A 21,399-nucleotide genomic window follows, 5' to 3' on the forward strand; every position below is an offset into this window, starting at 1 on the left:
AATGTCATTGACTTCGTTATGAATTATTTACAATAATAGTCATGCATTTTAAAATAGTTTTTAAAAATTAGAAGTGTTTACATTGTATTTTCATAATGTTGATAAATTTTCAAATAATTGCAAACATAATAAACATTAATAAATTTATAAATTGATTAATGTTTTTTTATTTTTGGAATTATTTGAAACTTTATCAAAAGATAATTTTATAGTTTCATGAATTAAACAATGTTTATGAAATATAAAAGTTTTTCATGGATATAAAACATTCATGAATGTAAAATATATATACATAATATAAAGTTGTTCATGTATATTGAAAATATATGTGAATTTCCGAAAAAAATCATTTAAAAACATGAATTTTAGTAAGTTCATATTGTTTTTAAAGTGGAAGAAATTGAGACCAAGAAAGTAAAAAAGACAAAAGGAAAGAAAAATTCCTATAGCAAAAACACCTAAAAGCTACTAAAGAGAGACCAAGAAAAGAAAACAAGAGCGGATGCGCCGTTTTGAATGCTATTTCTCACCCTTTTGCGAGTCCTAATAGGTCTTTTAGACAAACGAGTCCTAATAGGTGTTGTCTACAGTGTGACACTACTGTGCCCACCCAATACTGTAACTACGCAGGAGTTTATTTTTCCGTGGCCTTCTAATCGGTGTTTTTCACTGTTTTGCATCAGTTTTCTTTGTTTTTCTTTGCGTTTCCCTTTTTCCTTTTTTATTTATTTTTTACCTTTTATTATTTCTGTCCTCATTTTTCCCAGTTTACTTTGTTTTCCCTTATTTCTTCAACGCATGTCTAGTTGTCATACACATTGTAAATTTTATTTATACATCAACAACATTTTGTATGCACGTCAAACATTTTAAAATATATATTTTGATGGCTACTTTTGTCCATACGCATTTTATATTTTTATGTACGTTTAACATTTTTCAAATGCATGATTAATACTTATTTCAAATACATATTTTGAAAAAAATTGATTCATGTTGACATTTTATAAATACACTTTGACATTTTTTTAGTGTAACAAACATATTTTTGAAAAGGGAGATTTTTTTAAAATGTAACATCCATTTTTTAAATGGCACAAAACAATATTTCCAAATTACACAAACATTTTTTTCCACATTGTATATCATTTTACATAAATTTCACGCACATTTGTTATAAAAGCACAAGCTTGCTGCCTCTTACTGTTACTAGTAGAATGCCCGTGCGTTGCTACGAGTGAAATACATGAAAATAAATCAAACTGATGACTATCCTTCAAATATATATATAAGCCCCCCCCCCCCCCCCCCCCCCGCGCCAATCTTTTATCAATTTCTTTATGCACCATTCGGCTGTTTTTTGGTGGTAAATTTTTGTGCCTCCTTCCTTCCCAACGGCCCATCCTCCGACACTGGTCGTGGCGGTGTCGAAGTTTTGCGCCATCCTACCAGTGCCGCCTTCTCTGTTGGTTCACTGTTGCCCCGACATTGGTCGTAGCCGGTGTCGATGTTGCCCTGCCCATTCTCAAAAGAATCATGCAAATCTCTGATGCTCTCTTAACTGAAACATGTTATCAGTGATTGGGGAGATGGCATGTGCATAGCTTATATGAAGCATGTGAAAGAGGGTATCATGTTTCTAGGGCGATGGATTGATCAGTACCAACATGTATGGAAACTTAACGCCTTCCAGAATTAAGCCACAAACCTATAAGAAAAGGCAAGGGGTGGAGCATTTACAGCCACATTGCCCAACTATACCTATTAGTCCTCGATTTCAAATGATCTAGGTCTTGATTTATGATGAATATGCATTATTTAGCCATTCAAGAAGTAGTGATCTCGCCACATATAGATTAGTTTCTCAGGTTTAGAAAGAATCAAGACTTACTCTTTTATGTTGATGTGCAATTTCACGAGTAACATGGTCCCTTGAACCTTGTTATTCCAATTTGGAGCAATTTCAAATTTGAGGCGACATGGATGAGGGCTCCAGATTACTAGGAGATGGTGTTGGAAATGTGGGCGCCCTTAAAGAAGCAAAAGGGAACGTCAGAGGAATCGCAAATGGAAAGTGGGCCCTCCTGTTTCCCATTTGTTATTTTTTGATGATAACATCTTTTTTGTGAAAGGCGACAATAGAAGCGCACACACTCCTAAAACTGCTATCGAGAATAGGAATAAAGGCTCGGGCCATAAGATCAACTTGCACAAGTCATCTGTATTCTTTGGACCACATTGTGACAACTGGGTGAAGGAGCAAGTAAAGAACAAGCTGAGAGTTCAAGAGAGCACTACTAGAAAAACGGCTATAGCTAATATGGACATTAATGCCGCATCATGTATGTGGTGCACCACTGCTATATAGCAGTGGCGCACCAGATATAGGTGCGCCATTAATGACCATATTACTAATGGCGCACCTGGTATGTGGTGCGCCATTACTAGTTTTGTCCTGGCCCCACACCCCTCCCCAGACTTAGCAGTGGCGCATCAGGGGATAGTGCGCCATTACTAGTTTTAGTAATGGCGCACCACACACCAGGTGCGTCATTAGTAATCCTGGTTACCAATGGCGTATTCTTAGGAGGTGCGTCATTGGTAACCTGGGAGCAGCTAGATATTTTTGACAGCCACCTACCACACTCACTTTCCGCACTTTATTCTCTCCACCTCTACCAAGCTTGGTCTCGGCTGCCTCCTCCTCCTCACCTCATTTGCACCATAGATTCACCCAAATTAAGTGGTTAAATTTCCTTTTTTTATAGGTAAGTAAGGGGAAAGCTTTCTTTATGTTCTAGATCTACCTTTTTCTCCCTCCAACAACGTACACACTTTTTATGTCCTAGATCTACGTATGTTTGTGGTGTTGCATATGTTTGTGGTGTTGCATGTTTGTGTTTGCAGGTACCGGTATTTGAAAATGCGATAGTTGCCAATATTTTGCCAGAATGTTGATTCATTTCCGTTTCGGCGAGAATATGGCACTATGCATTCTTTTTGGTCCTATTTTTAGGCAAAGTCATGCCAAAAAAAAATTTGGTTCTAAAATATTGTTTTGCTCTACCCCGCAGGCGACCATGGTCCGCACGATGACCGAAGGCATCGTGAATAGGTTTTTGAGCTCCACGAAGGCCGAGATGCTTCAAAAGAACGAGACGGAGATAAGATGTCCGTGTCGAAGATGCAAGCTGAAGCGCCTTATGGACCCGGATTCCGGACAGGTGCGGGACCACCTGCTCTTGCGTGGATTCATGGATGGCTATCGGTGGCAAGGTGATGAAGATAATTATGAAGTCGTCCATGGGGGCCGGGCAAGAAATAAGGAAGGGCAGCAAGACAACCGCGGCGAGGGCGGGCGAGAAGACGAAGAATCTCCACGACATGATCACGAAGTAGATGCAGGACACAGTCATCATGTAGAAGATGCCGGACATGATGATGAGGAAGATCAAGACGAAGGGCATGATCATGAAGATGAAGATGCCGTAGCAGATGACGATGGACCATCGATGGGCTGGGTGCAGGACCCTCATATTCAAGAGCTGCTTCTCAAGCAGACGGGTAACGCAAGAGCTGCCACCCGAGAGAAAGCCAAGCTGGATCAACTGGAGATAGACGCGGTTACTCCATTGTATGAAGGATGCAGGCCCGAGGATACCCGCCTGAAAGTAACGCTCATGGCTCTGGAGATGAAGGCAAAACACAAAATGACCGACGCATGCGTCGACAAGAACATGTCATTCTGGCACGAACGTCTTCCCAAGGGGAACAAGTGCCCGACCAGTTTCGAGGAGGCGAAGAAAATCGTGTTGGATTTACCGCACGTGAAATACCATGTGTCCATGACGATTGCATCATTTATCGGGACGAGCACGCGGAGTCTACCATATGTCCGGTGTGCGGCGTCACTCGATACAAGAAGAGGAAGAAAGCTCCTCGAAAAGTGGTGTGGTACTTTCCGATCACTCCTCGTCTGCAGCGGTATTTCGCGGACCCTAAGCTAGCAAAGCTCCTGAGTTGGCACGCGGATAGGGAGGAGAAGAAGCGAGAAGATGACAAAAATGATCCGGAGATAAATAAAAAGACAAGATGCTGAGTCACCCTAAGGATGCGAGCCAATGGCAAGCGTTGAACTTTGAACACCCAGAATTTGGGGACGATCCAAGGAACATCGTGCTGGGCGCAAGCACTGATGGAGTCAATCCGTTTGGCAGCCAGAGAAGCACAGATAGCACCTGGCCTGTGTTTGTGTGGATGTACAACCTTCCCCCCTGGTTGTGCATGAAGAGGAAGTACATTCACATGAGTATGCTAATTGAAGGGCCGAAACAACCAGGGAACGACATCAATCTGTATCTGGGGCTGCTGAAAGAGGAGCTAGACACGCTGTGGAAAACGCCCGCCAATACGTGGGACGCCGCAGAGAAAGAATATTTCCCTATGAGAGCCGCACTGCTCACGACGGTGCATGACTATCTCAGTTACGGATATGTCGCGGGGCAGGTGGTCCACGGATTTTGTGCATGCGTCAGGTGCATGGATGACACAACGTATCGCCAGCTAGATAGAGATCCCGGGTCTTCGAAAACCGTGTTCATGGGACATCGAAGGTGGCTTCACGACGATGACTCATGGAGAAAACGCAAGGATATGCTCGATGGTGAAACCGAACCCCGAAGACGCCCGCGTACGAGGAGCGGCGAGGAAATAGACGAGCTGTTGAAAAATTGGAAAGAGTGCCCACTGCCGGGAAAGAAGCGAAAGGCGCCAGAGCCTGCTGAAGGTATGGAAAACAAGGTCTATTTTCTGGGACTTGCCGTACTGGAATATACTTCGTGTGCCTCACAGCCTTGATGTCATGCATATCACGAAGAACATGTGCGAGAGTCTGCTTGGTACCCTGCTCAACATGCGAGAGAGGACCAAAGATGGGCCGAAAGCAAGGGCAGAATTGAAATCAATGGGCATCACGGAGGAGCTTCACGCTAATGATGATGATGCTGATGATGAGGCGAAGGACACGGAAAGTCGTCGTAATGGCAAAAAGGCCAAGAAGATCGGAAATGACTGCCCTCCCGCGTGCTTCACTCTAAGTTAGGAGGAGATCGAGAAGTTTTTCACCTACCTCGTAGGAGTAAAACTTCCTTACGGTTACGCGGGGAAGATAAGCAGATACCTAGACTCAGCGAAACGGATGTTCAGCGGGATGAAGTCTCACGACTGTCACGTGCTGATGACGCAGATACTTCCAGTTGTAATCCGTGGGATCATGGACGCGCACGTCCGTGAAACGCTATTTGGCTTATGCAACTTTTTCGACTTCATCTCTCAGAAGTCGGTTGGCGTGAGGCAACTCAGAAGGCTACAGGAAGAGATCGTGGTGATACTATGTGAGCTTGAGATCTACTGCCCCCCCCCCCCCCCGCATTGTTCGACGTTATGGTGCATCTGCTGGTCCATATCATGGAGGATATCATACAACTCGGGCCGACGTTCCTGCACAGCATGATGCCGTTCGAAAGGATAAATGGTGTCATCAAAGGATACGTTCGCAACATGGCACGTCCAGATGGAAGCATAGCTAAGGGCTTTCTGACCGAAGAGTGCATCTCCTATTGCACGAATTATCTAGGCATCGAGAACCCCGTTGGTCTGCCCGTCAACAGGCACCTCGACAGGCTCGCTGGATGGGGTCACCGCGAAATGCATGTCGAATTCACGGGTCGACTCGCCGACTTTGAAAGAGCAAACCTAGTCGCGCTGCAACACATAGACGTGGTCGATCCTTGGGTGGTAGAGCACATAACCTTTATTGAGAAGACGTACAATGACCGAGGCCAACAGAGGACGGACGGAGATATAATCAAAGAGCACAACTCATGTTTCACGCGTTGGTTCAAGGAGAAGCTTCTGTCGCACCCTTTACATGAGGATTCTTCCGCGGAAGAAAAACCATATTCGCCTTGTCACAGGGCGCCGAGCACAACCTGATGACCTATGAGGCGTACGATATCAACCTTTACACATTGTACACCGAGGAGAAGGACATGAAGAGCGATGATTATCAGACCTCCGGGGTAACGATGGAATCCAACACCGATAACGACAAGGACAGATACTACGGAAGGATCGAGGAGATCTGGGAGCTGAGCTACGCTGGAGAGAAGGTCCCGATGTTCCGTGTCAGATGGGTCAAGAGCGTCCTAAAAGAAGACCGGTATTTCACCACCATGGTTATGCCCGAAGCCAAATGCAAGACCGCGGGCGCAAACGCCACCGCGAAAAATGAGCCATGGGTACTGGCTTCCCAAGTGGACCAATGCTTCTTCATTACCGACCCGTCAAAGCCCAGTCGTGTTGTCGTGAAGAGAGGCAAAAGGAAGATCATCGGAATGGATGGAGTCGCCAATGAGCAAGACTTCGATAAGTACGGCGACCCGAAGATGGAAGATGACGACGACGATGAAGTACCATACACCACAAGAAGAAGCAGGACCACCCTACCTAAAGGACATCCGTTCAAGAGAAGAACTCCATTTGCGAAAAAGAAGGGCAAGAAGATTGTGAAAAGATAGCTAAGATCAAATCACGACGTGTCGGCCGCGCGTGTGTGTGTCAGTGGCAAGCTCAATTATTACATGCAACTAAATTATTACATGTATCACTTGATTTCAACCATGTCATCGATCTAATTCTAAATCTTTGCACAATGGTTTAAATTGTAGTCTTCATTTCTCGATTGTATTTCGACATATGGAAATGGCATTTCTTCTGTTCTAGTCCTCTATCTAGTAACCTCTTTTGTTCAAAACAGTGGGGGTTCAATATTTTTGAACTCATGAATATTTTTAAATTTCATGGGCACTTTTCGAATTCATAAATATTTTTTCAAATTTGATGATATTTTTTCATATTCATAAATGTTTTACCAATTCACAAATGTTTTACAACGCAAGTATTTGAAAATTAGTAATAACTACTTATATCGTCACATTTTAAAATGTATGGTCATTTTCTAAAAAATTATTACATGCAACTAAAAATCCAAAAAAAAGTTAGTAATGGCGCACCAGGAGAAGGTGCGCCATTGCTATCACGGTGTTTATGGCGCACCCCTGAAAGGTGCGCCATTGATATACCAATTTTTATTTATGTTTATTTTGGTATTTTATTTTTCAGTGTTCCTTTTCCTGCTTAAATTTGCAAACATTTTTTGAAAATGCGAACATTTTTCTAACTCGCAAAAAGTATTGAATTTGTTAATATTTTTTGAACTCATGAATATTTTTAAATTTCATGGGCACTTTTTGAATTCATGAATATTTTTTCAAATTTGATGATATTTTTTCATATTCATAAATGTTTTACCAATTCACAAATGTTTTGAAACGCAAGTATTTGAAAATTAGTAATAACTACTTATATTGTAACATTTTAAAATTTATGATCATTTTCTAAAAAATTATTACATGCAACTAAAAATCCAAAAAAAAATTAGTAATGGCGCACCAGGAGAAGTTGCGCCATTGCTATCACGGTGTTTATGGCGCACCCCTGAAAGGTGCGCCATTGCTAAACCCCCCCCCCCCCCCCCCCACACCACTAAAATCACCCAGCCGGTTGGTCGTCTCCCCCCTATCCGCCTCCCTTCCTCTCCCCTCCCCAACAACCAGACCAGAGCCAGAGACCTGCGCCGCCGCCCCGACCCACTGCGCCGCCGCCCAGACCCACTGCGCCGCCGCCCCGACCCACTGCACCGCCGCCCCTACCTGCGCCGCCGCCCAGACCCACTGCGCCGCGCCCCTAGCTTCCCTCCACTCCTCAATCGCCCTCTCGGCCTCCCTTCCTCCTCCAGATCCGCCTCCCCGAGCGCGGCCTCCACGCGTCACCGCGGCCACCGACCGCCCCATGCTCCGTCGTCGTGCCTAGGAGCTGCGCCAAGCTCCGCTACGCCATCTTGGAGGATCCGTTCGAGCTAGAGATCCCCCGTCCCCGTCGACCTCGCGCTCTCCTCCCTCCCGGTCCGCATACCCCAGCCTGCGTCGCTTCGTGCTAATGGTGCCTGGTTCGATTTGCTGACTCGCTATGCTGTGTGTGCAGGTGTGCGACGCGAGGCACTCGGAGCTGATCCCGTGCCTGGACTGGGGCTTCCACCACCAGCCGGCCCGCTCCCCGCCGCTTCAACTGCCTCATCCCCTTGGCCACTGGCAACCTGGTGAGACGCGACGACGATCGATGAACCCCCCCTTCATTTGTTTTTCGTTGCTGTAGATTGTTGCTCTATTCTGTACTGTTACTGTCAGTAGCTTCACTTCTGATGAGCACTAACTAAAAGATTTTAGTGCCTTAGTAGGCATATGTAAGCACAGAAAGGGGGGGGGGGGTGCATATCATTCAGTAACCAGTACAAATCTTTGTAGGTGCATGCCACAGCAATTGGTAAATATACAGAGTTGTGCACTTACTACTAGTGTGTTGTGTGTTCACCCTTTGCACCCATGGGCATTTGAAATTGAAACAATGTAAACACAGAGTTGTACTAGAGAGCCATAATAATTGTACTAGGAGACAATGTAAACACAGGGTCACACCATTGACATATTGTAAGCGCTAAAACATTCAGGTGGCTTAATTGGTGGGCAGATGTATGTATGCACAAAAGGGAGGGCATTTCTCAATCAAACTAAGAAAGATGCTCAATATTCAGTAACCAGTACCAATTCCTGCAGTTGTAGGTGCATGGTGTAACAATGAGTAATCATTAGCAAGCATTTCGGAGTTTTGCAGTTACTAGTGCGTGGTCTTGTGTTTACCCCAGCGCACCCCAACCATGGGCATGATAAAATTGTTACACAAGCCACTAATCGTCTGCTAATCTTACTTGGAACATATGGTGGCACATGATGGCAGGCAGTACTAGATAGGAAACAAACATGACTCCACACACACATGCGTGTATTAAATATACAGGAGCAACAAAAAATGAGTCACCTCTACCTACCTACGGGCAGTAGTATGTTTGTATATACAGCAGAGCCATGATTCTACTAGGAGACAGAGTAATAACACTTTATATTTTTATTGTTCAGAGGGGTAAAAAGGCAGGCATGGTACTAGTAGGCGAAATGGAAACCCTGCCTACTCTAGTACTGTTACTTAGAGTAGCATCTTGCTACATTTGGTTAGCTTAGGATAAACTGAAACATTTTCTTTTAATTAACTTTAAATCATTTTTATAATTTTAACTATAACACTTTTCTGTTAATTAAGATACATTGAAACCTTTGTCTTTTAATTAACTTAAACCTATTCAGTAAAATTAAGATAAACGGAAACCTATTCAGTAAAATTAAGATACATTGTTATCGCTGCTGTTTTGGATATGTGTCTGAATTGTATATCCTGTGAATCACCACAGTTCTTTGGAGGGTATGAGAAGAAGCAGAGCATTCAGTTCTGGCAATTTCATTTGTTGATGTGTTGTTATCTGCTTTGAGATGCTGCAGTTCATACGCACCTGCAAGAACTCTCTGGAGTAAAATCTGCTTGTTCATACCCCTTTCTCCTGAAATGTTAATTAATTTCCGTTTCGGTTGAGAATGGGGCACTCCTAGGTCAAGAAAATTAGCAAAGGTCATGCCCAATTTTCTTGACCTAGAAGGTGCCCGATTCTCAACCGAAACAAAAATTAATCTGCATGAATGGCTTTACATTTGCTAGTATCTAGTACTGCCTAGGGTACTTTGTCTGTTGTGTATGTGGCAAAGTGATTAAATACATGGTCTATGCTGCAGTTCAAGGGGTAAAAGCATCATCATGCTATATGAATGAAGTAATGTTTGTTATACACAAAATGTCCAAACTCCTTCAATGTTGATTAGCAGAGTATTAATATACAACTAAAGTAAATGATACTTGGTATTGGCCAGTCTTTGATTTCTTTTGAGAGTTTGCTGAAAGCATGGTTTCATGTTTCCTTTCATCATGAATGCTACTTTAAGTTGAGTCAGGTTTAGCAATAGTGCACTTAGTAGGATAGAAAATATATAACCTGCAATAGTGCACTTAGTAGGATAGCAATAGTGCACTAGGAACAATCTTTTGGGTAAAGGGGTGTTTATAACCTGTAATGTGAAAATATATAGGATAGAAGAATAGATACTACCCTGATCTCATCCAATAACTCTAGTAGCCTTTTTTCCTATTTAGAGCGAACATGGCCGACAACGATGAGGCCGGCGGTTCGGGCAAGTCATTCTGGTAGCTGTCCCAGGAGATGGAGGAAGAACCTCACCGCTATGAGGACGCCGCAGAAGACACCGATCCCGACTACACAACCCCTAGTGGCATTGGGGATGACACCACTGATGGTGCCGCCGGGGATGCCACCACTGATGATGGCAGCGCACGCACAGATGGCAGCCAACCAAAGAGGCAACGGAAGGACCGGCGCCCGAACGTGCTCGGCACCGTCAAGGAAGAATTTACTGAAGTGTCCTCCAGTGGGCATCCAACGGCGCCCAAAGAATTAGTCAGTGGGTACGCGGGACAACTTGGGTGCATTCTTCGGAGAACCGTCTCGATCAACACCAAGAACATAAGGCATCGTGAGCGAGGGAATTTGCGCAACCTCCTCTTCACGAAGCTGCACGAACGATACTTCCCCGGTAACTTCGCAAACACACGCCTCTCAGGGAATAAAGTGAACAGTGCCGCCCTCACGAAGATGAGAACGGCCCTAGCTACTTGGAGAGCCGTGGTGAAGAGAAGGATTCTAAGTGGTGATAGTTATGAGAAGATCAAGGAGACAAATCCTTCGATCAGCGAAGCTGACTACCTGGAGTTCAAGATCAAGTGCGAGAGCAACGCATCCGCGGAATCAACTCAGTGGGGGAAAGATATGCGGGACTTGAACTTAGGACACCACACACTCGGACCCGGCGGTTACAGAGTGGTGGAACCTATATGGGGCAAGGAGGACGCGGAGCGTGCCGAGCAAGGCCTACCGCCCCTCTTCGATAAATACCGTGACAAGCAGACCAGGAACTATGTCAGGGCCTGGTACAAGGTGGACCCAGTAACAAAGGAGCTTACCACGGATCCGAAGACCAAGGCACTTGAGCTTGTTTTGGTAAGGAATACACCCCCGCGTAATTAGCTCCATATGGTTGCATTCTAATTAACGAAGCCAAATTTCTAAATGGTTCACGTTCCTTCCGCAGGAAACTGAAAGCAGTAGCGCGGGGTCTCAGAGCTCCCCGTTTGTCCCTTGGGACAGCACTTTAAATAGGGCGTTGACGTAATGAAACGCAAGGATAAGTTCAGTAAGTCGTCGTCAGCTGGTCGTGTGGCCGGCAAAGGCTTGTCCACGAAATGGTCGGAATACTACAAGGCTAGGCGAAAGGAGAGAAAGACCAGCTCGGAAAGCCAGGAGCGCGAGGTTAGAGAACTCAAGGCACAAGTGGCGCGAATTCCGGAGATAGTCGAAGAGCAAGTGCGAGACCAACTGGGAGCGACGATCACCGCCATTATGCCTACCTTGCTTGAGGGGCTGCAGGCGTGGATTGCGGGCGGCCAACAGGGGCCGCCCCCGATTCCCAGCTTCACGGGCAGCAACTCGCACAACGCGCCTGTCGGTGTCAAAACCGGCGGATCTCGGGTAGGGGGTCCCGAACTGTGCGTCTAGGATCGATGGTAACAGGAGACGGGGGACACGATGTTTACCCGGGTTCGGGCCCTCTCTATGGAGGTAATATCCTACTTCCTGCTTGATTGACTTGATGAATATGAGTATTACAAGAGTTGATCTACCACGAGATCGTAATGGCTAAACCATAGAAGTCTAGCCTATGTGAATATGGTAATCAGTATCCACCTATCCGGACTACGCTCTCCGGTTTATATAGACACCGGAGAGATCTAGGGTTACATGGGGTCGGTTACATAAGAAGGAATCTTCATAGTTGGTCGCCTAGTTTGCCTTCCACGCCAAGGAGAGTCCAATCCGGACACGGGTACGGTCTTCGGCCTTCATGTCTTCACAGCCCACCAGCCCGGCCCAATGAGTAATAGGCCGGACGCCCGAGGACCCCTTAGTCCAGGACTCCCTCAGTAGCCCCTGAACCTGGCTTCAATGACGAGGAGTCCGGCGCGCAGATTTGTCTTCGGCATTGCAAGGCGGGTTCCCTCCTTCCGAACTCTAGAATAGTCTTCGGACGTAGTAAGTATATCCGGACCTATGCATATAATTGCAGAGAATACAATATTCCATGAGTCCAATTTGCCGATAGCTGTTTATGACATCGTATCACGCCTGCCCGGTTACTATTTCCGACCGTTGGCTAGCACGTCGCCCCATGTCTCCGGACGCGGTTTTACAGGCACGTCTTGTCGAGGCAGAGATCGTGTCCCCTTATTCACGGGATTTTCATTAATGCAGGCGTGGGTAACCAAACGTCCCCTGGCACAACTCTTTTAGGGATAGGCAAGTTTCGAGACCCAGGAGGAGACGCTCAGTATTCGGGGTCTTTATATAGGGACCCAAACTCGTCTTTTTTCTTTTGCACTTGCCTCTTCCTCAACCCCAGCCACCTCGAGTTCTGAACCTCGGGTTCCAGCCCCAATCATGTCCGGATCCAGCCGTCCAGGCCGGTGGGTGGCTTCTTCTGTCAGGGAGGAGGATATTGCGAAGCTCCGCGCGGCGAGGTATCTGACCCCAGAAATCCTTCATCGGCTCCCCGCAAAGGGGCAGGTTATTCCTACCCCCAAATCCGGCGAGAGGGTGGTATTTGTGTCCCACTTCCTCCACGGGTTAGGGTTCGCGCTTAACACTTCGTCCGGGGGCTCATGTTCTACTATGGGCTAGATTTTCACGATCTAGCCCCGGACTCTATTCTCCTCATCTCGACATTTATCGTCACGTGTGAGGCCCGAACTCCTCCGCACTTCGGTTCGTGGCTCAAGACCTTTGACGTGAGGCCGGAGGTGGCAGAGGAGGAGAAGGCAGAGTGCGGCAGCGTCATAATAGGCAAGCTTGCCGGCGCGGTTTGGTTTGAAGGATCTTTCGCCAAGTCTTCCGACCTATGGCAGCAGGGGTGGTTTTCTATCAACGAGCCGCGCGGCTCCAGGTGGGCGGCTATGCCTGCGTTCCGACCCGGCCCTCCAATTCAGCTTGCTTCATGGATCAATAAGGGATTGGACTGGGGATCCGTCAATGAAGTGCAGACCCTGCAAAGTTGCATCCGAAGCCTTATAGAGAAGGGCATCGATCTTGTGAACGTCGTTCAAGTAATGCTAGTCCGCCGGACCCTGCCATGTCAGCGGCGACCTCTCCGTATGTGGGAGTTCAATCCAGAAGGGCGGCGGACTCTTCAGCACTTCTTCGGCACCACACATGAAGGAATGTGGAAATTATACTTCGGGGAACGAGAGCAATGACCGGACACCACCGAAGACGTTGGCCTTGACTGTAATCATCCGGACACTTCGGTAAGTATCCAATCTCCGAACACCTGCCATTCATGCATCTCTTGACAAGATACTGGACGATCCGTCCCTATACAGGACTGGATAAAGAAAGCGGTATTAATTTGGTGTCCGGCGCCCCTTCTCGTAGACTCTGCGACCACCCTACTGACGAGAATGCTGACTCCGACACCGTACCAGGTGTCTGCAGAGGGGGGCGAGAACGAGGAGACTAGGGTTATCACCGCCCTGAGGATAAATTAGACGTTGTATTCGGGAAAACCGAAACCCTTTTGCCCGAGGGCAAAGGTACTGAGGAAGCCCTCCATGGCAAGAAGAGGGCCGCCTCCGAAGATCCAGAGGGGAAGCCTTCCAAAAGAGGGAAAATGCCATCGTCGGGCGGCTTGGGCCGGGCAAGCGATGTAGCCGTAGAACTTTATGATGAGGACAAACCTCTGGCCAAACCGTAAGTGAAGCTAGGGCACTTTAAACACACCTCATTCTTTTCCTATTAGTGAAGTAATCCTCCGACATATGTACATCCTTGCAGGCTAACACCTGGTGTTTCTCAATCATCCTCCTCCTCGGGGGACCTTCTTCCGGAGATGATGGAGAGTGACACGCCTTCTCCGGCCTCCCCGCCCAACAGGGTGGATGATTCTGAGGTATCGTCCCAGAAGTAGTGCAGGAAACGAAGAAGGCGTTACCAGAAGGTGGTGCTTTTGTCACTCAGGGTTTGGGAATCAAGAATGACGGCCCCGAACTATCCGGTTTACAGCTGGAGACGATTCTGGAGGCGAGTGAGTGGATTCCTTCAAAGGAATGCCGCACTCCAGCGGTGGTTTCCGAAGACCCAGGAGCGCCGGAAGTGCTGACAGACATGCTGCGACGAGCGTCCATTTCAGAGGAGCACCGTGCCTTGATGGTTATGGTGGTCGAAAAGGTTCTATCCGCGAAGAGCGGGTTGAACGAGGCCCTCACGAGCCTTCTAAGAGGTTTTGAGGTTTGTGATGTAATTTTGCCAATTGAATTTATTGACAAAATGCACCTGTTGTATATGCAGTAGCCCCTGAGACTCATATTGCCTTCCAGAGGAAGCGATCGGAGGATCAAAAAGATATGCTCATGTACTAACCTTGATTTAACTTGGAATGCAGGCTTCCTCCCCTCCTGCGGCTACCCGAAAGACGGAAGTGGCCGAACTGCAGCGAAAGCTGGATATTGCGGAGGATGACATTGCATTGATCAACAGGCGTCTTGACGACTCGCAAGGTATATTTCGAGCATTCCTTACACTGATTTGCTTGTAATTTGAGCCTGACGCTGAAAAGAGTTTTATATGAAATGTGCATGAATGCAGATCGTGCTGCCGCCGCTGAAGCTCTTCGGGCGGAGCTAGCCCGGGTCAAGGAGCGGGCCCTGTGTAGTAATGTGGCTGCCGAAAAGGCATCGGCTGATCTAAGAGCCGAACAAGCAGCTCGGCGCCAAAGTGAGGAGAAAATATCCGCACTGGCGCTTGAATTGAAGATTACTGCCAGCCGCTGTGAATATCTTGAGAAGGAGCATAAAGCCAAAACGACTGAACTTGATAAGGCCCTACGAGAGGCGAGTGAAGCTCGGTCTGAATCCAGGGCAGCTCGTGAAGAGATTCGGCAGGCTAAGGAGATAGCGGCCGGTAAGCCCTTTTTGCTTCAGACTAAGTTTGGCGATCCGAACTATGCTCGGTTGAACCAGGTTTGGAGTTCTCCGGCTGAATTTTTGGACCTACCGAAGAGTTCTTCCGATGCGGCGCAATTTTACCAAGCACAAGAGGGGTATGCAACGGAGAAGCCTTTCTGGTCACAATTTGGCACATCAAAGCGCCCTCTGTTGCTTAATGAACATATGTCCCAATGGGCCGAGTTTCATAGGATATCCGGCGACGCCATGAAGAACGTCATAATCCGGTTGTGGCCGAATGAGCCTGTTCCAAAGAGCTACTTTGGCCTGGTGCGGCGTCTTGTTGATGCGGTGCCGCGTATCGACGCTGTGAAGCGGTCGGCGTGCATTGAAGGTGCACGGATGGCCTTCGCCCGAGTCAAGACGTTCTGGGGGAAGATGAAGGCTGTCGATGTTGCGGCGAAGAGTCCGCCCAAGGGCAAGGACCGTAATGGGCCGGAGCATTATTTTGAAGACGTCCTGGAAGCCGCCCGCCTGATAGAGGGTCAATGCTCGAAGAACGTAATGTTCGAGTAAGGTGTATTCGAATTGTAAAAGACAATTTCATAATTGATATATTTTTATATTTTGCTCAAAATCTTGAATTCCTCCTGTGCGGCCGTTTTAATATAATCTGAAAGTTTTCCAGTCGTCGGGTCAGCCCCCTCGTAGGAAGTACGGGGGTGTTCGGAAAAGCATTTAATCACTCTTTATCCAATGTCTTGGTCCATGAAGGAGGTGACAATGCGGCGAACCAGACAATCAGACTATGAGGTGTTAACACTTTCACTTAGCCATAGGAGTTTTATGGTGGGACTATGACATAGCCCCTAGTATGTATGCGGCGTATGGTGCCTTACATATTTGATCTGAAAAAGATCCCTCGTGTGACACGGAGAATCGCTAAGGATTCTAAGAAGTCGTCAAGTGGTTGACCAGCTCTCGCCGCATCATGACAGTCAGTTTTCGGCTTTCTCTACTGAGGTGCTCATCCGGTTTAGACCAGGGCACAATCGCAGTAGTTCTCCCTTTACTACCCTAGCCGATAGAGCGGAACGTAGGGTAGCAAGCACAGGAGCCGGGCAACCCAACTATTGACCCAAGACAATGATTCGGAGCTGATGCATATAAGGCCAAACTTGCGACGCCGAAGAACGCTATAGAGCTGTTCGGACTTTTACTGGCAACTCATTCGTTCCCATACCGAGCCCCTGGCAGGGTAAGCCGAGGTGCATCTGTAAAACAGCCGTTAAGGCCGTACTCATTGTTCAAAGAGTATGAAAGATTATTCGGATGAGGTTTACTGGGAGCGGAGCAATATGCCAATGATAAATTTATGTATATATGTATAAAAAAGGAAACCACAGACCCGGTTATTTGACATGCTCGGGGTCGGGAACGGAGGAGAAAAGGCATAGTACAGGCTCGGAATAAAGAGTGCGGTCTACAAAAGGTTATTTTGGACCTCCTGTCGCACGTCTGCGCCGCCCATCCTCGGGGAGGGGAATCCTTAACGGAAGTAGCCCCTTAGGTGAGTGTACGGAACCGAACTCCGATAGAGCCCGTTGTAGATGCTGTCTTGTTGGTCACCTGTTTTTAAGAGATGACAAAGAAAAATAAGGAAAACAGATAAAAAACGTTACGGGAATGCTTGCAGGGTTGTCCGTATTGTGCTTCCGTCGACGCCCATGATATCTTGAGCGCGTAGTGATGTACGCGTGGTGTAAATCTTGCCCCTATAGTAGGTGGGTGGCGGAAGCCGAAGTGCTTTCCGTTCCGGGAGTGGTCGAACTTCAGAGGGAAACTGTTTCTGGCCCCTGGTGTTCGGCTGGCGAGCGGCTCCGTCGTCTTTATCGCCTGGTGGCCTCCTCCCTTTGTGCTCGGCATTAAGCTTGACTGCCTGCTTGAAGACCCAACAATTTCTGTTGGTATGATTAGCTGGCTTATCAGGGTGACCGTGAATCTGACAAGGTCGGTCCAATATCCTGTCAAGGGTGGATGGTCCATCCTGGTTTGCCTTTAAATGGCTTCTTCCGTTGACCGGGTTTCGGATTATGAAATCCGGCGTTGACCGCTGTGTCGCATGGTCTTTCATTATTAGTGTGACTGTTGTGTTTGGTTCGTCGTGGCTTGCCGTTGCCGTCTCGGATTTTGCACTACTAAGGATACCCCTTATAAAGCAACACAAATTGTACAACATTTTGACTATTCGTTGTAAAATTAATAATAGATACCCATATAAACGGTGCAGCATATGCGTTGCAGATTGATATACATATATGGAAAAAAATAAACATAGGAAAGGAGAGAGAGACGCGCGAGAAACAGAGCCTCCGATTGCCCTGGTCTCTCCCAAATCGCCGCCACCAACCGTCTCCTCTCCCTCCTCCGCCCCACCTCGCCGCCGGCCCTTCTCCTTCCAATCTCCCACCTCGCAACCCCGGAGGCTACCGGATCCGCCGCACCCCCACCCACCCATCCCTCGCGCGTCCAATTTCTCTCTTCACGCGGCTCCTCGTCGCGCCACCGGCAGTGGCTGCTTCCGGCGACGTTCGGCCAATCCCGCCACCGCGAAACACATCCCGAGGTCCTCTCGCATCGCGGCGCCCTCCCATCCACCTAGATCGGCGCTCGCGGCCACCAAAGCCCACCCGCGACCCTCCCCCCATGCCTAGGGTTTCGGGCGTCGGCCCCGGCGCCGGTGGCGATGTCGTCCTCGTCTCATCCGGTGAGTGCATCCCATCCTCTCCCCTTGCTCCGTCCTATCTCTCTCCCCCTTTTTAACCTCTGCTCTTCTCTTCTCCTGTAGACGTGCGGGGAGGAACGGCCACTGGACAGCCTTGCTGCTGCTCGGGACGAAGCAACCATGTACAGTAGCTCGGAACTGGTTTCAGTGGCTTCTTTGTGTCTTTTTTCTTGAATATGTCAATTCTAACAAGAACAGAAATAAGATGCTCTCTATCATTTCTCTAACAGTCTTGTATCTGTATGTAGAACTCGGAGGAGAAACCAGAATTGTCGTCAAAGTAACAACTATGAAAGGTAACATATGCAATTGGGTTTGTTTTCTTCAAACATGATTTGGCTAACTTTTTTGCCGTGCTTGAATTCTAATTTGCAAATACATTTTTTGTTTCTGAATTACAGAGATAAAAAGGTGCATGGAGAAGGATGTTAACGGAGTGACAAAGGTTGCAAAACTCAACGGAATCAAAATGACAACACTAGAATAAAGAGGTGAGTTAACTTGAATAAGTTTATTTTACTATTGTTCAAGCTATCACAGACCGGCAGCGTGTAGAGGTGAGCATGGGCACATGGCCATCACTGGATCTGCACTTGTGCAGTAGGTTGGCTGCTGCTGGATGTGAGTAGAGCGGAGGCTTGTGCGGAGCAGGCTAGCAACACCTCTGACCTCCTATCTTTCTCTCTGTAGCTCCATGTACCATCGAGCCTGTGTGTATTATTTGCAGCAGCAAGTGCCGAACGGCAGCAGCTTGCATGTGCACGATGGTATGGAAGGTTAATCATGATGATTGCATACAAAATACGTATGCCCCTGTTGCAACGCACGGCAATTACCTAGTATATTTTTAAAATTAGAAATGTACAATCTGATGCATCTACACGAAAAGACATGAAGTTGACTGGATAAGGTAAACTTGTTATTTTTTTGCTGAAGCTTGTTAAATTATTAAGCATATCAGCAAGCTAGTTAACCTTCTTTTTCCTTTCTTATTCACATGAGTCAATCTTTCATTCTTCTCTAGTCGCATATACTTGCATGTGCTGCCTAAATATTTTGTTATTAGATACGCTAGTATGCATGTACAACATTCATGCAAATAGTGCCTAGTTTGGTATCTCTTTGAATTCATAATGGAATTTTTAATTAAAAAAAACAAGGAAAACACATCTTAATCAATGGGTGACAGAAGCATGATGTCACATGCATGGAATTAGCGTACGGCTTGGCCGGCTGGCCGGATTGGCCTACAGTACCTTGTTTGTCTCGGGCACAAACATAGATGTATGCATATACATATTTGATGAATTGACGGACCTCATTTTTCTTTTCCTTGAGAATCTCGCTCATGCACTTTTGGACTTATCATTATGTAAGATTATGTATACTTGTACGCGCATAAGATTAGTGTTACGTAACTTGCACATATCTGTTAATCCCAATCATCAATGAAGAAATCAATGGTGTACGCAAAAGGCATATGCGGCTGATTTTATTTTAGTAATATATATGAGTCCACATGGATTTTTTAATATTTTTTGTGGTGGTCGGACTCTTCCTTATTCCTTATAGTTGGCACCCATACTATGCAATAGCAACGTACGAGTTTGCATGTGACTGTCTTGGAGATATCGTTTTTTAGTACAGAAGGCATATAAGACTTGGATGAAAGATGTGCACGTGACAAGCTAAACTGTTTTTACATCATTTTATTTGTACGTAATACTACATCTTTTTAATTTTAACCGTTAATATATAAAATTGATGATCAAGATAATTTAATCTATATGGACGAACATGATTGCTTGTTTGTCTCTTGTTTAAATAATATAATAGATGGAACTTGATGACGCTTCACTTGCATGCACCAACTGGATGGAAGGGGACGCTATGGAGCAAGTCGAGTTCGTGGAGCAAGTCATGGATGATGCCATGGAAGGTATACTCTCTCACTCTTCCTATCGTTCTACTACAATACTCTTGGTAATGCAGAAACAACAAAGATTACACTCTAATATCCTGCCTCTATCACTAGTTGCGTCATGTCAATGCATTGTGTGTTAACAGTTCATTTTGTTATTTTCTTTGTAGATTCAAAAGATATATGGATGATTATATGGGTGCGTGACAAGTATACTGCAATTATGTGATGATGATGTTCCGGTTCATGATGATGATGATGTTCTGGTTCATGATGATGATGATGGATGCTTTCAGTTTTAGTTAAGTTGTAGGGATGTTGTTCTTGTTGGATGTTGTTCCTAGGTTAAGTTTTTGTTAAGTTGTAGGGATGTTGATGAATGCTTTCAGTTTAAGTTTCGCTGTCAAAAATATATTTAGATTATGCATCACATTTGGATGATGTACCCCTTTAATATCCACTATTGTAATCCAACAGTTCTATCAATATATATGTTTTCTTTCTCTTGTGAGTATATTCTTTTATTTTATTCCTCACTTGATATAGATAATTATTTCCATTATCTACAGCATTAATTGCATATTATTATTAAAAATATATGCATGAACACCTGAAGCGTTGCAAATTCTTTGTTGCCAAGCAATGAGATTTGGATTCCTGTACATTAACCACCAACGTATAAAAGTGTTGTAATAGTCGATTTTATGTGTTGTACTCTTGCAACGATCCATTTTACCAACGGAAGTATAAGTGTTGCCTTATGCACTAGCAACACTGGATAAGGCAATGCATCCCAAAGCGTTGGTAAAGACACTAACAACGCATATATGGACTTTTAGATACGGAAAAATCCGTTGCTATAGGTGGGGTCCTCTTGTAGTGTTGGAAGTGCCCGGGTCGCTGGCGTTGTTGCTTTTACGAGCGAGCCAGTTGTCTTCTCCCGCACAAAAGTGAGCCATTAGAGCGGTAAGAGCTGTCATGGATTTAGGTCCTTCCTGGCCGAGGTGACGCGCTAGCCATTCATCCCGGACGCTATGTTTGAAGGCCGCAAGGGCTTCCGCGCCCGAACAATCGACAATTTGGTTCTTTTTTACTAAGAAACTAGTCCAGAGCTCCCTGGCTGACTCGCCGGGTTCCTGGACAATATGAATCAGGTCATCGGCATCTGGTGGCCGGATATATGTTCCTTGGAAGTTGTCTCGAAAGGCGTCTTCCAAATCTTCCCAGTTGCCAATAGAATTTTCTGGCAAACCGTTTAGCCAGTACTGAGCTGGCCCTTTGAGCTTATGAGGTAGGTATTTAATGGCATGAAGGTCGTCTCCGCGAGCCATGTGAATATGGAGGAGGTAATCCTCAATCCATACCACGGGATCTGTTGTTCCATCGTATGATTCGATGTTAATGGGTTTAAACCCGTCTGGAAATTCATGCTCCATTACCTCGTTAGTGAAGCAGATAGGGTGTGCGGCTCCTCTATATTGGGCCACGCTGTGAAGCACCTCCGACGGACTCCGCTTACGGTTTTCAGATCGGGCATAGTCGCGTCTGTTGTGTCCGAATAGGTAAC

The 21,399-nt window shown here is 46.3% G+C and overlaps 1 long non-coding RNA gene across 1 annotated transcript; it reads left to right on the plus strand.

Moving 5' to 3' along the window:
* The first annotated feature begins 17,473 nt into the window (after positions 1-17,473).
* On the plus strand, positions 17,474-20,335 carry LOC109751287 (uncharacterized). Its single transcript, XR_006671172.2, has 7 exons — positions 17,474-17,893; positions 17,975-18,033; positions 18,160-18,207; positions 18,313-18,402; positions 18,602-18,821; positions 19,748-19,850; positions 20,003-20,335. It is a non-coding gene; the product is annotated as an uncharacterized lncRNA (long non-coding RNA).
* The last annotated feature ends 1,064 nt before the right edge of the window (positions 20,336-21,399 follow it).

This window comes from Aegilops tauschii, chromosome 3 (genome assembly GCF_002575655.3).
Source record: "Aegilops tauschii subsp. strangulata cultivar AL8/78 chromosome 3, Aet v6.0, whole genome shotgun sequence".
In the NCBI taxonomy this organism is placed as follows: Eukaryota; Viridiplantae; Streptophyta; class Magnoliopsida; order Poales; family Poaceae; genus Aegilops; species Aegilops tauschii.